The sequence below is a fragment of the Heterocephalus glaber genome, unplaced genomic scaffold (genome assembly GCF_053883595.1).
Source record: "Heterocephalus glaber isolate CG9 unplaced genomic scaffold, H.glaber_assembly_v1.0 deba00001593, whole genome shotgun sequence".
NCBI classification, from domain to species: Eukaryota; Metazoa; Chordata; class Mammalia; order Rodentia; family Bathyergidae; genus Heterocephalus; species Heterocephalus glaber.
In genome coordinates this window covers 6,039,614-6,056,688 of record NW_028258368.1, presented here as the reverse complement: position 1 = coordinate 6,056,688, position 17,075 = coordinate 6,039,614, and the positions used below count along the sequence as shown (strand labels likewise).

The 17,075-nt window shown below is 35.4% G+C and overlaps 1 long non-coding RNA gene across 4 annotated transcripts in view; it reads right to left on the bottom strand.

Moving 5' to 3' along the window:
* Positions 1-62: 62 nt before the first annotated feature.
* The window catches only part of LOC147823331 (uncharacterized), a 105,944-nt gene continuing 88,931 nt past the window's right edge, over positions 63-17,075 (bottom strand). The window contains exons 5-6 of one of the 4 annotated variants that reach the window (XR_015444043.1): positions 4,144-16,611; positions 64-3,253 (exon numbers count right to left, since the gene is read on the bottom strand). This is a non-coding gene — a long non-coding RNA (uncharacterized LOC147823331). Of the gene's footprint in view, positions 16,612-17,075 lie in introns of all 4 variants that reach the window. The other 3 variants (XR_015444042.1, XR_015444044.1, XR_015444045.1) reach the window with 3 other exon arrangements.

Genomic DNA, 17,075 nt, shown 5'->3' with positions numbered 1-17,075 from the left:
GGTATTAGGGGAGTCAGGACATAATTCATTCCATAACACCTACTAATAATCATTCATTTGACTTTTGTGGTATTACTTCACTTTTAAATTTCTGAATAGTAGATAATATGTATTCACAATTGCACTCTGAATATTGCTAAATTTAAGAGCTACAAACCTAAACCATGCATGAATTTATTATTTATTAAGACAAATTACTTAGATGCCTACTTCTTGCTGATTTTTGCATACTTGTTAGCTAATGTGCAAGGTTATCATTTTAAGGGCACAAGTAGAAATAAATCACATAATGTATAAATTTGAAATATTTAATTTTAACTGATATGGTATAACAATTTTTAAGTGAGTTATTTTGTATTATTCTTTTGTATTAACAACAAACACACACTACTTTTAAATGTCATTTGGGTTTTAGTGCAAATCATTTATTAAATGTTGTATACTCAGTTTAAATCTTACTGGGTAACGAAACATTAAAGTAAAGGGGAAAAATCTACATTGGCCTAATTTGAATTATATGTTCTTCTCAACAAGTATAATTGCTATTGACTGCCTAAAGCACTATTGTCTAAGTCATGAATAATCATAAAACATTACAATTGGAGCAAGAAGAATGGAATGAAACCCACCCCCCAAAAAAGGCACAAAATACCAACAACCCCCCCCTTTCCTCTTCCTCAAAGAATAAAGCCATGCAAAACACAATGGCTTTATTACCTGAGAAAATGTGCTACATAATAATCATGAGGAGCCTCATTTATTATAGATAGTATTTCATTTCAGGTTTGACATTTTATTCTGGAATGAAACTCACTTGTTACTAAGTGTATGTCATAAAAAAAAGATAGAGACCCTTAGTACCATGCCTTCTTCTCATTACCTGAGTTCTTAATTCAGATCTAAGAATACAGATTTTTTACTTTAGCTGAGTATTTTTCCAGAACAACCAGAAGTTGGATGCCACAAATGTCACAAGTTGATTATTGTGAAAAGGAGTTAATGTTTAAAGTCAATAAGCCTCTTGCCTGAGGGACATCTAGAGCCACTTGACAGAGTATATTTACTAAATTACCCTGCACTCAGCATCCAGAGAGTAGGCTCCTGTAGGCTCACACAAAGGAGGTGGCATTAGGGTAACATAAAACACATACCATTCTAATATCTGGGTAATTTGTTGAAAATTCCAAAGATTAAACCAAAAGTCAATTTCCTTTAAGTCACAATTTAGCTTCATAAATGAATATTATTAAATACATATGCATATTAACAAACATGGGTATATTTTTCTGTTTCCATGGCAGTGTGTAAACCTTAGGAGTGTTTTCTCACCCTCAGCATTGTTGGCATTTGGGGTGGATAGTTTTTTGTCCTGTGGGGCTGTCTTGTGCATTCTAGGAAGAATGAGTGGCATCTCTGGCCTCCATCCAATAGATGATAGCATAATACCCTGGGTTTTGACCATAAAAAATATTTCCAAACATTGCTGAATGTCCCATGTGGGAATAAAATGTATCTTGTCTTCCAACCTCAAGCTCCTTAGTTTGAGAACCATAGCCTCTGAAGGTAAGTTTGCTGCAAGATGCAGAGCAGAACTAAGTCCTGTTGTATAAAAAACAGTCTGATGCATTTTGTTCCATAAAATGTCCCAGGAACTGTTGAAAATGAGAGGCAGAAGCATTTCAGTGCAGTAGGGCTGCATTTCTATGGCCCCTTTGATGGCTCTCTTCCATAACTATGAAGTCTCTGGCAGACAACTTGAAGTTTTCCATGATCAATGGTAATTAGAACTCTGATTGACCAAACTAACAGCAATCAGATAAACCATTTAAGGTACAAAGAATTGTTGAGCAGGAAACAAAACTTAAAAGTTAGCTGGTTATTCTGGGGTTATACCTAATTTAAAGAGACTAAATTCCCAAGTAGAATGTATGTTTCCCACCTCTGTGTTTTGGAGTTCTTTTCTGATTCTCACAACAACTTACTCACTTTGCATTTTGATTATTTGCTAATGTATCTGTCTGACCACTAGCCTATGTGCTTTTGACAAATAGTATTTCTTAAATATTTTTATGTTCTCTATTTTCAGCATACTGGAAAGAGAAATGATTACATAAGTACATAAGTATTACATAATTACATAAGTATTTGCTAAATAAGTAAGTAAATACTGCAACTGATGATTTATTTAACATTTATTAAGTAGTTCTATATGTCAACACATTGTTCTACAACCTGAGAATGCACAGATAAATTACCATTAATTCTGATTCTTTGAGAATTCATTCAAAGTGGCAAAAACAGACCCAAAATAAAGTAGTTGGAGGAGAATAGATTTTAGAAAGTACTAAAAATCAAATTGTAGGGCACTGTGAAGAGTGGCTAGTACTGAGCTATAGTATTTCATAGTGAAGAAAGCATTACATAACCCTAAGTAATACTTTATCTTTTAAACCATACTTTCATCAGAAGGAAAGTCTATATAGAATTATGCCTGGAAACACTAAAGAGACATATGATCTAATTATTTTCTTCACCAACACAAAAATAAGTACAGCATCCCTAAACAGAAAATATAACTGGAATGAGAGTTCAAAGATCTAAGTTCATGCTCTAGGCAGAAGTATGTGGCAAATTGCTTATGCTCCATATTTTAACTGACACCTCTACAGCTGAGTTCTAATGCTGCTGTAACAAATTATCAAAGTGGTTTAAAATAATCCTAGTTTAGGTTGTTACAATTATGTAAGTCACAAGTCTGGCACAGGCCTCACTGTACTGCAATGAAGGTGTCAACAGGGGCAAATTCCTTTGCTTATTTCTTCTTCCATGTTCAAATCCAGAAGCACAAACTCTTTCTAATCTTATGTCCATTGTCATATCTCTTTCTGATGCAACTTGGAAAAGTTCTTTATTTTTAAAGATCGTGATTAGGTGAGGCCATCCAGAATATCACAATAATTATCCCCTCTCAAGGACATATATTTAATCACATCTGCAAATTCCTTTTGTCATGTAAGGTTCACAGCTCCTGGGACTAGTAAGCATACATCTTTAGGGGAGCATTATTCTGTCTATTACATGGATTAAGTGAGATTCTCTTAGATATTCCTAAAAATAACTTCACACTTGAGCACCTGCAACAGAGGACCTGCTTTTTCTGCTCCATGCATTTCCCACATGGAGCTGTCTTCTTCAGTTAGGTAAGTCTATGAAGATCTGCTTCCATGGAGCTTCTTTATTTGTACTTTGTCATCTTTGAAAAAAAAGTGAAAAAGAAAATGAGTTCAAATGAAAGCATGAATGAATGATCTGGCTATGCATTATTATTTTCTAGACATTTGAGTTTGGTGGAATACCCCTGAAGATCCATATCAGCAGGAATTGTCATTGGCCTGAGATGTGTATGATTAAAAATAAAAATATGATTTGTACCTCTGGATAAAACAATCATTTACTACACCCAGAGTGGCATATTGTCAGGAGCAATTCTTTTATAATAGATATATAAACTATTTCCCAAACTATATACAAAGATGCCAAGGAAGAATACTTTTGTTTCTTTTTTTTTTTTTTGGCATGTGAAATGTTGATACCAACATTTCTTTCAGTTGTGGGCTGTTGAAAATGTGCAGACTCCACAAAATATTCTTCAGATTTGAGTTAGTTGTGATGGGAGAAAGGAAGAGAGAAGTTGAATGACATATTATTTTTTGTATTTGAAATGCCCTAAAAACATAAAATTTTCTTTCTAGAAGAAAAATAAAAACAAAGAGAGCCCTCCACACTTCGCAATTTTTTTTTTACCAGGAAATTCTGAAACACTTGTTATGATTTTTCTCATCCTACTCTCTAGTTTGACAACTCTGTGGGAATTACTATATTTTGAAAAATACTGTTTGGACTCCTATGTTTTCTTCTCAGAGATACTTGTTTGATAGAAACTGAATGAAGAAAACTATTGAATCAATAAGATAATTCTACAGTCTTAGAACTTTAAAGTTTAAAGGCATCGTAGAAGGGCTTTAGTCCAACTCTCGCCGCATGGATCTGCTCAGTAACATCCTGTGCTGTCCAAACAAGTTTGACCTTCACCAGTTCATCACCATGGCAGTTTCTAGGCCCCTCCCGTTGGATGACCCTCACCAGAAAGCATGTTAACTCCTCACTGTTGTTCGAACAGCACCTAGTGTGAGGCCCCAGGTTCTTGTTGAGATCTGAGCTGTGCAAAAGAGAATAGATGCATCATCTTCCTTATCTTCAACACTCTGGAAATCTTTGTCCATTTGTGGTGGCAATCACATAATAACATAGCACACAATGAGCCTGCAATCCATCAACCATGTGGCCAGGTGATGGTACGCTGAGTTTGTTTTACACCCACCTTGCATACTTTCTATTTATCCGTTTGGATTTCACTCCTCAAGATGGGAAAATTGTGACTATGTCATTCAATTTGCTTTTCATTCCTCCCAATGACATAATATTCATCAATTGGGGAACGAAATACCTCCTGTGCATTGTCCCAGGGGCCCTCCTGCTGGAGGTGTCATCAGCCTGTGTGGCTGATAACATATGTCTGAAGATCTTGGGATAAACTCCTTTAACTGCCTATCCTAGATCAGTCTGTCTCTCCCACAACATGAGACACCTGTCCACGTGCTTTGTTGAAATCCAGAAATATGCAATTTTTACCATTGTTGTTTTTGAATGTGTTTCATATTTATTTTGCTACCTGCCATAAAGTTACAACAGAGTTTGGGATGCAGACTTGGGGATAAAAAATCCAAGTTCATTAAAATGGCAGAGAAGTTTTCCCAGCTGCCTATCACATTGTCTGGGTTATGATTCCCACAAGGTTTTAGACTAGAGGAAAACCAAGGCTGCTTGTGCAGTGATGCTTCAAATTCCTTTAATTTGTAGCTATCACTTAATCAGAAGTAAGCTTTAGATTAATATATGTGAAAAGTTAACATATTGACATGATTTCACATCAAAGAAGAAACAACTAATACCAGATTTGTTCCTGAGCAGATTGGATTCAGGATGGTAAGGTGTGGATGAGAGAAGATTGTTCTTAATTTGGTTCTGTAAATACTTTGTGACAATTCATTTATCTGTGCAACTGAATTGAGTGATTTGGGGCTAAAATTAGAACCCACATGGCATGTGCTTCGCGGTTCCTGAGGCATCTTCTTCTCACTCCTCCCAAGGTGCTTTTGAAGATACAGAAAAGATGAAAAATTTCTAAGAAAATGGGAAACTAATACTGACATAACATTAACTGTTAGAGTTTTGGAGAAAATTCCACTAAACACAACATTTATGGAGAGGAATAACAGAGAAATCCAATCAGATACACTGCCAGATTTTGCTGCTTGGAGGAGCAAACATACTCCTGGGAAGACAGGCTGGAGCTTCATTTCTCCTCACCGCCTACTCCTTGGACCAGTATTCCGAGTATGAGCCTTCACCTAAACACTAGATGTTCCCTCTGAGCCACGCAGCTGCCACTTTCAAGGTCACCTGAATCCTATCGTGCCCATCCTCAAACAATTTCCTTTTAAACAATTTATTAGACTTTGGGGAGAAAAATAGGAGAGGATCTAAGAGGATGGGTTGTGATAACTAGACTTAGGGAAACAAATTTAATAAACCAGAGGAAATGGAAATACACCTGATACTTGTTCAGCTTTTCCATGCTCTTAACTGAATGACTGTCATCCAGTGGTTTTCAACATGTTATAGTCTGTACTACCTTAAATGTATCCTGACTCAATCTAAATATTTCCACCTACCTTTGATTTTTGTCAAGCTTTGCATAACTTAGTTGTGATCATATGAAATTTGTTTTTTAACACCCCTTGTCAAAAAATATATGTACTTGACTCCTAACCTTATTGTGTATATATGAAACACGGATCTAGACATCAAAACCTGAGTTAAGCACTGATCTTATCAATATGTTTAGGTCTGCCACATGGAGGATCCTATATACCTACAACTGGACAATGAGTAAGAGGAGGAAAGAGAGGCTAGATGCCCTGGCAATCAACTAACACAAGAACTGTGGACAGAGCCCCTCATTTTAGGAAAAGGAAAAAGAAAAATACAATGTAGAATAATTTTTTATCATCATGAAAAATATCTCTAGAAATGATTTCACAAGAATTCTAAAAATGTAGCAAACATTTTTGCTTCTTCAGTATGATAGAAAAAATGTAGGAGTTCCAGGAATCTGCAACCACAAGAGTAAGGAAAGGTTGTGTTATGAGGGAAAGAGCCTGGATGAATTAGGTGGGAGCTCAATCATTAAACTAGAATTAGTGTTTGGAGAAGTAAAGAATAGAATTGATGTTGTGGAAAATTGAAACACTAATATGGGCCATAATTTTGAGCTTTCCCAGAATGCAGAAAGATAAATATAAAAAAGTAGTAAGAAAATATGGCAGATAAAGAATTAATAGGAAAAAACTTACTGAACATAACTAGCATGCTCAAAGAGACAGATAAAACTTTATCAAAACAATCATAAACTTAAAGTAACTATGCTTTTCTTGGATTGAAGACCTATGTCTTAAAGTGAATAAAAATGTGTTTGCTTAAAAACATATGAGGACAATATTTAAATGTGAAGCCAAACAAAATATCCTAAAGTTATCTCATATGGTAGGAAACAAAGTTTAGTTCTAAAGGAAATCATATGGCATACCTTATTCAGCAATTACATATGCCAAAGAAAAATGAGAAATTTATTATAGAAATTTGGAAGCAGAGAAAAATACCTGAGATCTTTATACCAATGCAAGTTGCTTTTCATATGTGACCACAACCAAAAGACCTTCTTAGGTAGTTATGAAGTAAAGATAATAATAGTTTTTGCATAACCATCTTGAGGACCACAGTGAGTCATAAATGGGAGAACAGACGACTGCCACCAGGTTGCCCATAAATGTAGGCTTCTCTATTACCTGAGAGACAGTTAGACATGTTACTAAAATAAGAAAAGAACTAAGTATATGACAGATCCAGCACACCATGGGCTTTCCTTAATCTTTGCTGGACTTTGAAGAGAGTTTCCTGGTTATAACCAGAGGCCTCTCCCACAGAGAACAGCCATCTGTCCTCTGGTGCTGTGATCCTGGTTAAGTGACTTAAATGTTCTGAGCCCCCATTTTCCCTTCTGCAAAATAAACTACTTGGGGCTAAAATATTCTTCTGGTTTTATTATGCCATGGCACTGAGAATTCTGAGGACCTATAAGCAGATTTATTAAGGGGCTATGCTTCAATTTTTAAAATTGTTCTGTACTAATTTTTAATTTACAAGCACACAATTTACTTTAGGTAGACACACGGGGTAGCTAGTGGAATTCAAATAAATAGGAAATGGACAGATCTAAAATTGCAAAAGGCTAGTTGGGTACCGTGGTGCATTCTTATAATCCCAGCATTTTGGGAGGCTGAGGAGTGAGGATTGAAAATTTGAGCCCAGCCTGGGAAATCTAATGATGTAGTGAGGCCCTATCACAAAATTTAAAACAACTAAGATGTAGCTCAGCGCAAAGACTTGGTTCAATCCCTGGTACAGCTAAATAAATAAATAAATAAATAATAGCAAAAGGCAAAAACCTATTAAACAAATAGGTTCTGAGTGTATATATAAGGCTCTAGCTTTTGTATTTAAGGCCAAATAAAGGTTTAAAGTGCTCCAGCCCACAATAGCATAATATTCAGGGTGGATGAGAGAGAGTAGGGTTGTAATGGGGTTAAAGAGGAGCACAGTGAGGTTTGTTAATGGAATCTCTACGTGGACTGTGTAGAAACTTAAAGCGTATTAATAATAAAAGCCCTGCTTTAAAAACTGACCTTGTAGTTGAAAGATACGCACTTGTATCATTACCAATTAATGTGTTAGGTAACATAGCTTGTACTTGGAAAGCAACAAGGAGGAGTATCTAAATGATATTCACACATCTTAATTAGTGTCATTAATAGTCCTTTTGCCATCTTTCATGAAAGCAATGGTTTTACACTGCAAGCATCTTGTTATAAGTCAAACCAGCAAGTTAGAGTTGAAGCCAAGTCCTTAAAAGTGCTTTTAAGTTATGGTGTCTACATGACTAGAATGTTTCTCTAGGGTCTCTTTCCAGCTGTGGGACTCAGGAAAGCAGTCCACAGCAGAGCCAGATCTGAAGGTAATGACGCACGGGCAGCATTGCAAGAGCTTTGTGGAATCAGAATGCAAAAACATCAGGAGAAATATTCAAGCCATTTTTTTTGTTATAACCCCCCCTCCACGATTGACCTGTAATTTTGATAATGTTGGCAGAATAATACAAACATTTCAACTATGCATTGAATATGTGCTACTGAAGAGCTGCAGAGAATTTGAAGTAGGTTCTGAAATTCACTATGCATGAAACCCCACTAAAAAGTCTTATTATTGAAGAATGTTTGCACTTTAACTTATGGTGTGGCATATCCAAGCTGGCATCCATTCTGTAAGGGATGCATGTTAATTATTTTTCCTTTCCTAGAAACTATAATCTATATAATCTATACCTCAAACTAAATTCAACTGTTGAGTTTTCTCCTGACTCTAAAAGTACAATATCCCTTCTGAGGGGTTGAGTAAGGGAACTGGCAAATTAAGAAATAGGATGAAATAAAGAAGAAAAACATTTGATGTATGTCCATCCAGACTATTATTCTACATAGACTGTGCAATTATGAATACATATATATTTTAAGTTAAATATTTAACATACATATGCTGTGTTTTTCTCATATTCTTATGTCATTAAAATTTTTCAAAAGCATGATCAACATAAAAATAACCTATTTTTGTGGACATGCAATGCTATAACAAGCTACTATAGATTTAGATTGCTTATAAACAACAGAAATTCATTTTGTTACATTCTAGTGGAAGGGAAGTCTAAGATCAAGATGTCAGCAGATTTGGGTCTAGCAAGGGCCTACTTGCTGGTTCAGAGAAAATGTCTTCTCTTGTCTCCTATGGCAGGGCTGGACCTGGAGCTCCTTTAGTTATCTTTTATGAAGGTATTAATCCCATTCATGAGGGCTCTGTCTCTGTGACCTAAACACCTCCCAAAGCCCTAAATCATGTTAAATGTGTGATAATTTCTTCTGTTTGATTTATTTTATTAAAATAGATTCCTAGAAGCATCATTGCTAAGCTAAAGGGTATATCCACCCTTTCATACATATTGTCAAATCCTCCTAGAAAAGTTGAACCAATTTATACTGCTACCAATTTTATATGGAGGAGTCCAAATTTGCAAACATTTTCACTTTTGTTTTTGGATTATTATTATGATTACTGGGGATTTGGGGGATTAAACCTAGGGCCTTTGCTCTGAGCTACATCCCCAACCCATTCAGTCTTTTATTTTGAGACAGGATCTCACTAAATTCCCCCAAGTTGGCTTAGAACTTTTCATGCTCTTCCTGCTTCGGCAGTGCTAGGATTGCAGGTGTGGGCCACCAGGCCTGGCTCTTGCTTTTCTGTTTGATGGTATGCTTTATTAATAGTGAAGATGAATGTTTTCATATTTATTAGTTCTTTGTGTTCTTTTTTCTAATAATTATCTGTTCATATTTTTTTAGGCACCAGAATATTAATAGTAATTGTTTCTTGGGGTCAATTGAGTCCACGTGCTTTAAGAATATTTAAATTTAGGATTTAAAATGAAAATGGAAAAATCTAGCTCTCATCCTACAGTATAGAGTGGAAACAACATCATTAAATGTGGTTCCATAGATGACTAACCGCACATAAGAGAACGTGGCAGAATCCAAGTTAAAATCTGAAAAGGCTCAGCCAGTGTTCTGTGGTTTGACTGTTCTGAGTTCATTTGTGGGCTGCATTAACATAGTCATTTAAGATCAGTTGATTACATATCCAGGATTAAAAGTTGGGGGAATCATATTAAGGATTCCAATAGAATGATTTTAACTAAGAATGTCTTACAATACCAACGAACATTATTTTAAAAATACATTTACAACTTTCACAAGGACTGCCCCATGCTCAACCCCACTAAATCTCTTTATTGCCATTCCACTTTTTTCAAATAGTACAGCAATGTTCACTTTCAGGCAGCTCTTTGCTTCTGCCCCAACTTAAACATGCCAGGCACTTAAATTTTTTATAGAAATCATTTTTGAGTGTTAAAAACACAAAATAAAATTTATGGGGTTATAATTTTAATCCATTATATTTATGTATCTTCCTTACTTTTGCATGTAAATGAAGAGTTGAGTTCTAGGATAGCTATTATAGCAGCAGCTTATTGTAGTCTAACTTGTGAACATTTTTAGAAGACATGGCAAGAATTTGCCCTGAAAACGCCTCCTTTCAACAAAATAGAGACTCAACGTGAAAGAAATTTTTGAAGACAGCCTAACTTTACATCTATACTTATACAAGTATAGAGTTGGGTCAGTTTGTAAAACTTTTATATTTAACTTAAACTATGCTTGCAAAGCCTCATTTTTACTTATCTTTAACTGATCTATTATTTTCATGTTTATTTGCCTTTCGTATAAAATACCTTTGTTATAGTAGTCTTCCCTTCTGAGACACATAGCCGTCTCTTACTTGGGTGCTGGTCCTAAGGTTATACAGCTTAGCAGCAGGAGTTATTTCTTTCTTCTCTTCTATCTGTAATTATTTTAAATTTGGCCTACCATGTGTTTACTATGCATCTCATTTTCTTTTTAAATTATACTACATTTTTTGTTATGTAGCAGAGTTGACTCAATTCACTGTACTATTCTATTTAATCATTGACCAAAAGAAATGTATGCATTCCCATTTTATTCCAGGTCAAATATCTGATCTTCAGAAAAATTTTAATTTGGCTGTGTTTCTCAGAACTGCTAAACAGAGCAGGAAATTTTTAGGAAAAATGCCATGCATATGAACATGAATAGAAAGCAGTCTGCCTGTATCCCACACAAAAATATTTTTAGACAACTTTAATATATACATATATATATAAACATTTAGAAATGTGGATGGAACAGTTAAATGCCTTCTTGACTTCTTAATTTATCTAGTTAACCACATTCACAGATTTAAAGTCTCACAGTAGTTTACGTGTGTGAACACATCGCCCTTTTCCAGTTTCACCTTGCATGAAAACACCTCAGCATAGTGACGAAAAGTCCCAGACCCTGGATCAGGATCTCCATTTTTAACAAGATCTCTGGAGGATGAGGTGCACAGTCAAGTTTGAGAAGCAATGCTGCAGGGCACATCCTCTTTACTTCTAAGTGGAACTTCTAAAATAGAGCATTCTCTGAAGAATGAATCCAACATTAAAAGGTTCATCTCAGATTACAGATACCCTTATTACAATATTAAAAATTTGTACTCTATGAATATTTTCATGCACAGCATAACCACTAAGTATAACACTTTGTAAACTGCAGTTTAATTGATGTATTAAGACAGCACGCAGTCTTTCAAACAGGAAGATTTTGTTCACAAAATGGCTAAATCTGCATTAAATTTATCTTCTTTTAGTGTTTTAAATCTATTTAGTCAGGTGATCTCTATAAGCATCCAAAGCAAGGATTATTTGCAGAAGTATCTAGGTAACATGTTTTCTCCAAAGTACCTAGGTCGTTCAGAAACCGAAGTCACTGAGACAATATTCAATGATTGATATAAAAGTTTGTAAAAATTTGAAAACAAGGGAAAGAAATGCCAGGGTTGATAAAACCGTGAACATACGGTTTCTACTGAATGTATTAAGACATATTGTAAATACTGGCAGAGAAACTTTTCTCTTGCTTTGCTTTGGGATGTTCAAATGTGGTAGGTTCTGATGGGCACAACAACAAAATATTTATTTATTTATTTATTTATTTATTTACATACTTACTTACTTATTTATTAGCAGCATACCTGGAGACAGATGTAGCATATATGCACATGCACACTTTTACAAAATAGACATCCAGTCAACTACAACACATACACGTGTTCCCATTTGCACACAAACACACACACACACTCACACACTGCAAACATATTATAACACAGAAAATAAGGTGAAGTCCAGATGTCTCAAGAATCGAGCTTAACATTAATTTTAACTAGACACCAAAAGCTTCAGGTGAATCCTGTTCCTCCTGAATTTAGATGGCTTGCTCCCTTGTAATTCACCAGATCTGATCAAGCTTCACAGTATGATTCCAGCATGCCTCTTTGTTTCTGTTGTTTTTCTCAATCTTGCTGGCTAAACAATGTAGCAAGCCTAATAAGTTCAAATAAAACTTTTGATTGGTTTGGCAGCAGTTTAGCAATTTAAAATAATTTACTGATCTCAGAGACTTCATGTGAGTCCATAATGTTTAGACTAGAAACAATAAAATGCACTCAATTGATTAAGCTGTTTGTAAATGTCTAAAAATCAGCATATTGTATAATTGCAAATATTTTATAATTACCAAGTGGGGCTGATAAAAGGGTTCAGTGCTATTGACTCCTGGACTGATAACCTTGATGAGGGGAGAATCTCAATGACAGGTGAATTCTCTGTGGGCTGAATACAGAGTAAACCCAGGATGCAGAGTGTTGCTGCTTCTGTTGTTTTGTGGATGTGGCAGGATTCCCCAAAGCTCTGCTCTACGGAGGGCCATGCTCGGGAACCTATGTAAATGCCCTCAGTCACCTTAGAGTACAATTTCTTTGAATTCTTGGTGAGAGCTGAGAGCATAAGAACTGAATCTATAAAAAGAGTGGCCAACAAATGGAGAATTTCACCAGAATTTTCCAATAAGACTGTTTTGCTTGTTTGTTTTTAAATAATTCCTCAGATTTTCAAGTTTATTTTTGAAAGATTTCAATTTATTATTGTTACTAACACTTTTACTTTCTAAGTACCTCTGACAATTGAATAGAAAAGGTGAGATGTCCTCATCTGTTTCTGATCTTATGGGCAAATTACTCAGTCTTTCACCATTAAATATGGTATTAGCTGTGGGGTTTTTGTGGATAACCTTTATCAGATTGAGTAAATTTCATCTGATTCTTAGCTTTGTCTGGTTTTAGTATCAGCATAATTAATGCTGGCCTCATAGAATAAGTTGAGAAGTACTTCCCTTGTTTCCATATTTTGGATAAGTTTATGATGATTTTAATTTAACTCCTCTTTTAAAATGTGATAGGATTCACCACTCAAGTCTTCTGGGAACTGAGATTTATGGGGAGTTTTAAAATTACAAGTCAATCACTTTATTTGTTATGAGTTATTAATTATCCCAGAGGTAAGGACTAAAATGGAACAACTTCATCCAAATCCAATTTCCATGTCCAGTTTTCTAAGAGATGTTCACTTTGAATCGCTCTCCTGCTATGTTTGTTTCATTGACCTGGAGTCTGATTTCACACTTGTTTAAATGACTAATTTTTTCTATTACTGGGAACCCATACACACCTGTGTAAGCTATTTCTTTTGTAACTTCTCAGTCTTTTGCTTATTATTTAGTGTCACTTTAAGAAGTGACTGATTTGATGACAGAAGAATCACTCTGAAGTTGCATAATGAATTTTCCATTCCAACTGAAGAGATTTGGTAAACAAAAGTCAGAAAACTGCCTAAGTTTAAACACTTATGAAGGCAACAACTAGCTCTCGTTGGGATCAGTCTGTTGTAGATTTTTGTATAGATTAAAACATAACTCTTTTCTTTTTTTTTTTTTTTTTTGTACCAGAGATTGAACTCGGGTCCTTCCCACTTGTGCGGCAGGTGGCGGAACCAGTAAGCTAAATCCCCAGCCCCTACATAACTCTTTTTAGCAGAAAGTTTTAGCAGAAAAACAGATGATATAGGGAGATAAATGCTAAGGACATTGGCAGAAGGGGAAGCCTCATGAGTTTGAAGTGTCTGAATATTTAGGCAGTATTGCATACTAAATCTTCACTTTCATATGTACCAGAGTTCATGCCAAATTTATTGTAGTAAAACATGCAAGCTGGAATTGGGGTTTTTGTGACCTGCATTTATTTCTGAATACATGTTTGATAGGCAGAAGAAACAGAACACATGTGTTCATCCATTTTGAACTCATTAACAAAGCAGAAACATTAGCAAAATATGTCTTTTGCTGGTTTCTGGAATGGAAGAGGGAACAATTAAGCTGTAAGACACTCCAGGGTGGGTATTATGACCTAATAATGATATGCCCTGGTAGTTTTGACTGAGTGCCATTAACTGCCAAAGCACATCATTGCTCGTCTGTAATACACACCCTAGAGTGTCTTATGGGGAAGATATAAATGTTAGTTCCTAAAGAAATTCATTCAGCAAAAGAAGATATCACTGCTCTAAGAAGAGAAATATGTCAAAATTTCCATGTTGAGTTTAGTTTTTTAAGGCAGGCTCACTCAAACTTTTCAAGCATTTACCTGGGGGCAAAAAACAGTGCAGTGTAACCTGAAAAGAAGGGGCCCAGAAAGTGAAGGGTGAGGACTTGTAATCTAGCTCTGCTTATTTCTCTTGTCCTTTTAGGGGGCTTTGTTGTCCCACCACTCATATTCTCAGTTGTTTCTCTTTTCTAGTAAGGTTAATGCCTATTTTATACTATATTTGGGAAATAAAACAAAATTAAAATACTTTAAATTTCCTTACAATCCATCTGAGCTGCTTAGCAGACACACACTAGGATATAGTAAGAAGCAAACAATCTGAAGAGCATTTGAAAATGTAAATTATCAAGTGGATGAAAATTTTATTTTTAAGGAAGAATCTGATGTGGGTATTTTGGACTGTTATTTGTTCAAGTTGACATGTGCAACTGGCACACACTGCCTGCGGCCTATTAGTTCTAAACTTTCTATTAACATTGAACCGCCTTTCTTGGCATGTTAAAATACACAGTTCAGGACCACGCAGCAATTCATGAGTAGAATGATATGGAATTGTTGTTTCCCTTCAATTCAACATGTCTCTTGAGACCAAGGGTAGATATTTTGGTCAAAATAAGATCTCTATTTGAACTCTATCACTCAGTTTTTGCTTTGTCTATTTATCTAAATTGTTCTTTCATTATGAAGGCATTGTCTCATCTTGATAATGCCAAATGCAACCTTCTCAATTATAAAGAATATCAACAAACATTTATCCAACAGAGATTTTAAGTATGCTTTTTGGAAACAATTCATGCTGTTGGTTTTTGAAAAATTCAACCTGTGAGTTTCAGTGTTTTTGATGAGTTTACTCTCTTCTTGGTACCGGGGATCGAAATTGGGATTTTGAGCTTGCAAGGCTGGCAGTAGAACCACTGAGCTAAATCCCCAGCCCAATTGATGAGTTTAATAATTTACCCTTATTGTAATTACTGTAATATTAGAATTTTTCCTGCTATATTTCCTATTAATTGTGCTTTCTGGGCTTATTTTCTCCCTCTCTCTATGTTCCATTTATTATACTGAATTTTCTTCTGTGAGTTTAAAAGTTACATATGCTATTTTTTACTTTTGTTCTGAGAGCGACCCTTACTCTATGACCCACAGTAATGTTCATTCACATTTATCATTATTTTTGCTTTCCTCCTAATAAAAAAGTGTTTAGCACTTTTCATATCCCTTTTGTGTGCTACCTCCAGCCTCATGTCACCAATGTTGTTCAGAATTTTTATCTCTGGGTAATTTACAGGCATATTTCTTATTTTCTGAGATCTCAATTTTACCCTCCTATGACCCTTTTTTAAACAATCTGAATCTTTAACAAATTATTTGGTTATTCATCTTCCTTGATTTTCTTGCTACATCTTTGTTTCTCTTAAAATTGAAATGCTTTCTGCAAAAATGTATTTTCAACTTGGATCTTTATGAGGCAAATATTCTTTAGGCTTTCTATGTTCAAAATGTTTTAACATACTGTAGTAGACAAATTCTAAAGCTGTCCTCTAAGAGTCTTGTCCCTTGGTTATTCAAGTAAACCCCAATCTAGGTACTGCTCTGAAGGGGCTTCCCAGTTATAATTAAGGTTAGTAATAATTTGACCTTAAAATAGACTTTTCCAGATCATCTGACTGGACTCAGTACCATCATATGAGCTCTTAAACGAGAGACCTTTCTCAGGGTCCAGGCAAGAAGGATAGGGTGAGAGGAGAAGTTAGATGTAAGGATGAGAAGGACTGATGCGCTGTCATTTGTTCTGAGATGTAAAGACTAGAGCAGTGGTGGTGAACCTATGGCACAGGTGTTAAGGTGTTAGTGTAGGAGTTGTTTTGTCTAAACTAAAATTTCTATATTCAGGTTTAATCGAAGTGTTGGCATTTTGCAGCAAGAGGGTTGCAGTTTGGGTACTTGTCTCTTAAAGGTTCACCATCACTGGACTAGAGGGAGGCCTCCAGAAGTTATGGAAAGTTCCCAGTTGACAGCCACAGCACACAGGGACCCCAGTTCCACTTGTCCAAAGACCCGGGATTCTGCCAACAATTTGAGTCTACTTGGAAGAGTAGCCTTTCCAGAGCTTCCCAATAAGCGCTCAGCTTGTCAACTTGCTTTTGACTTTGTGAAACCTGGAGTGAAGACATCAGTTGGGTCAGTTCAGATTTCTGACCTACAGAACTGTGAAATAAAAATATGTATTAATTTAAGCAATCTGTCATGTCCCCAATAGAAAATGAACACAGACTCCTTCCTACTTAAATGACAATATAACTGGATACAAAATTCTTCTCCAATACTTCAGAAATCTTATTGCTTTGTCTCTTGTAGCCAGGGTGTCTGTTGAGGAATGCGTTGTTGGTCTGTTTCCTTCTTAATTTTCCAGTTTCTCAGGACTGACTTGGGGAGGGGTTTGTGCTGCTTTGTTGTCTCTGTTCAATTGATTTCATATTCTCCTGGTCGTGGTCTCATGGAGTTGGGGGAAGGTTTACCTTTTTTCCTCCACATTTAAAAAAATTTATTTTAAAAATAACTTTATTATCAAACACACACACATACAAAAATTAAAACCATTCAAAGAAGAACAATGCAAGGGAAAAAAACTACAATAATATTCAAATACAGTAGAACTCAACCAAAACAAA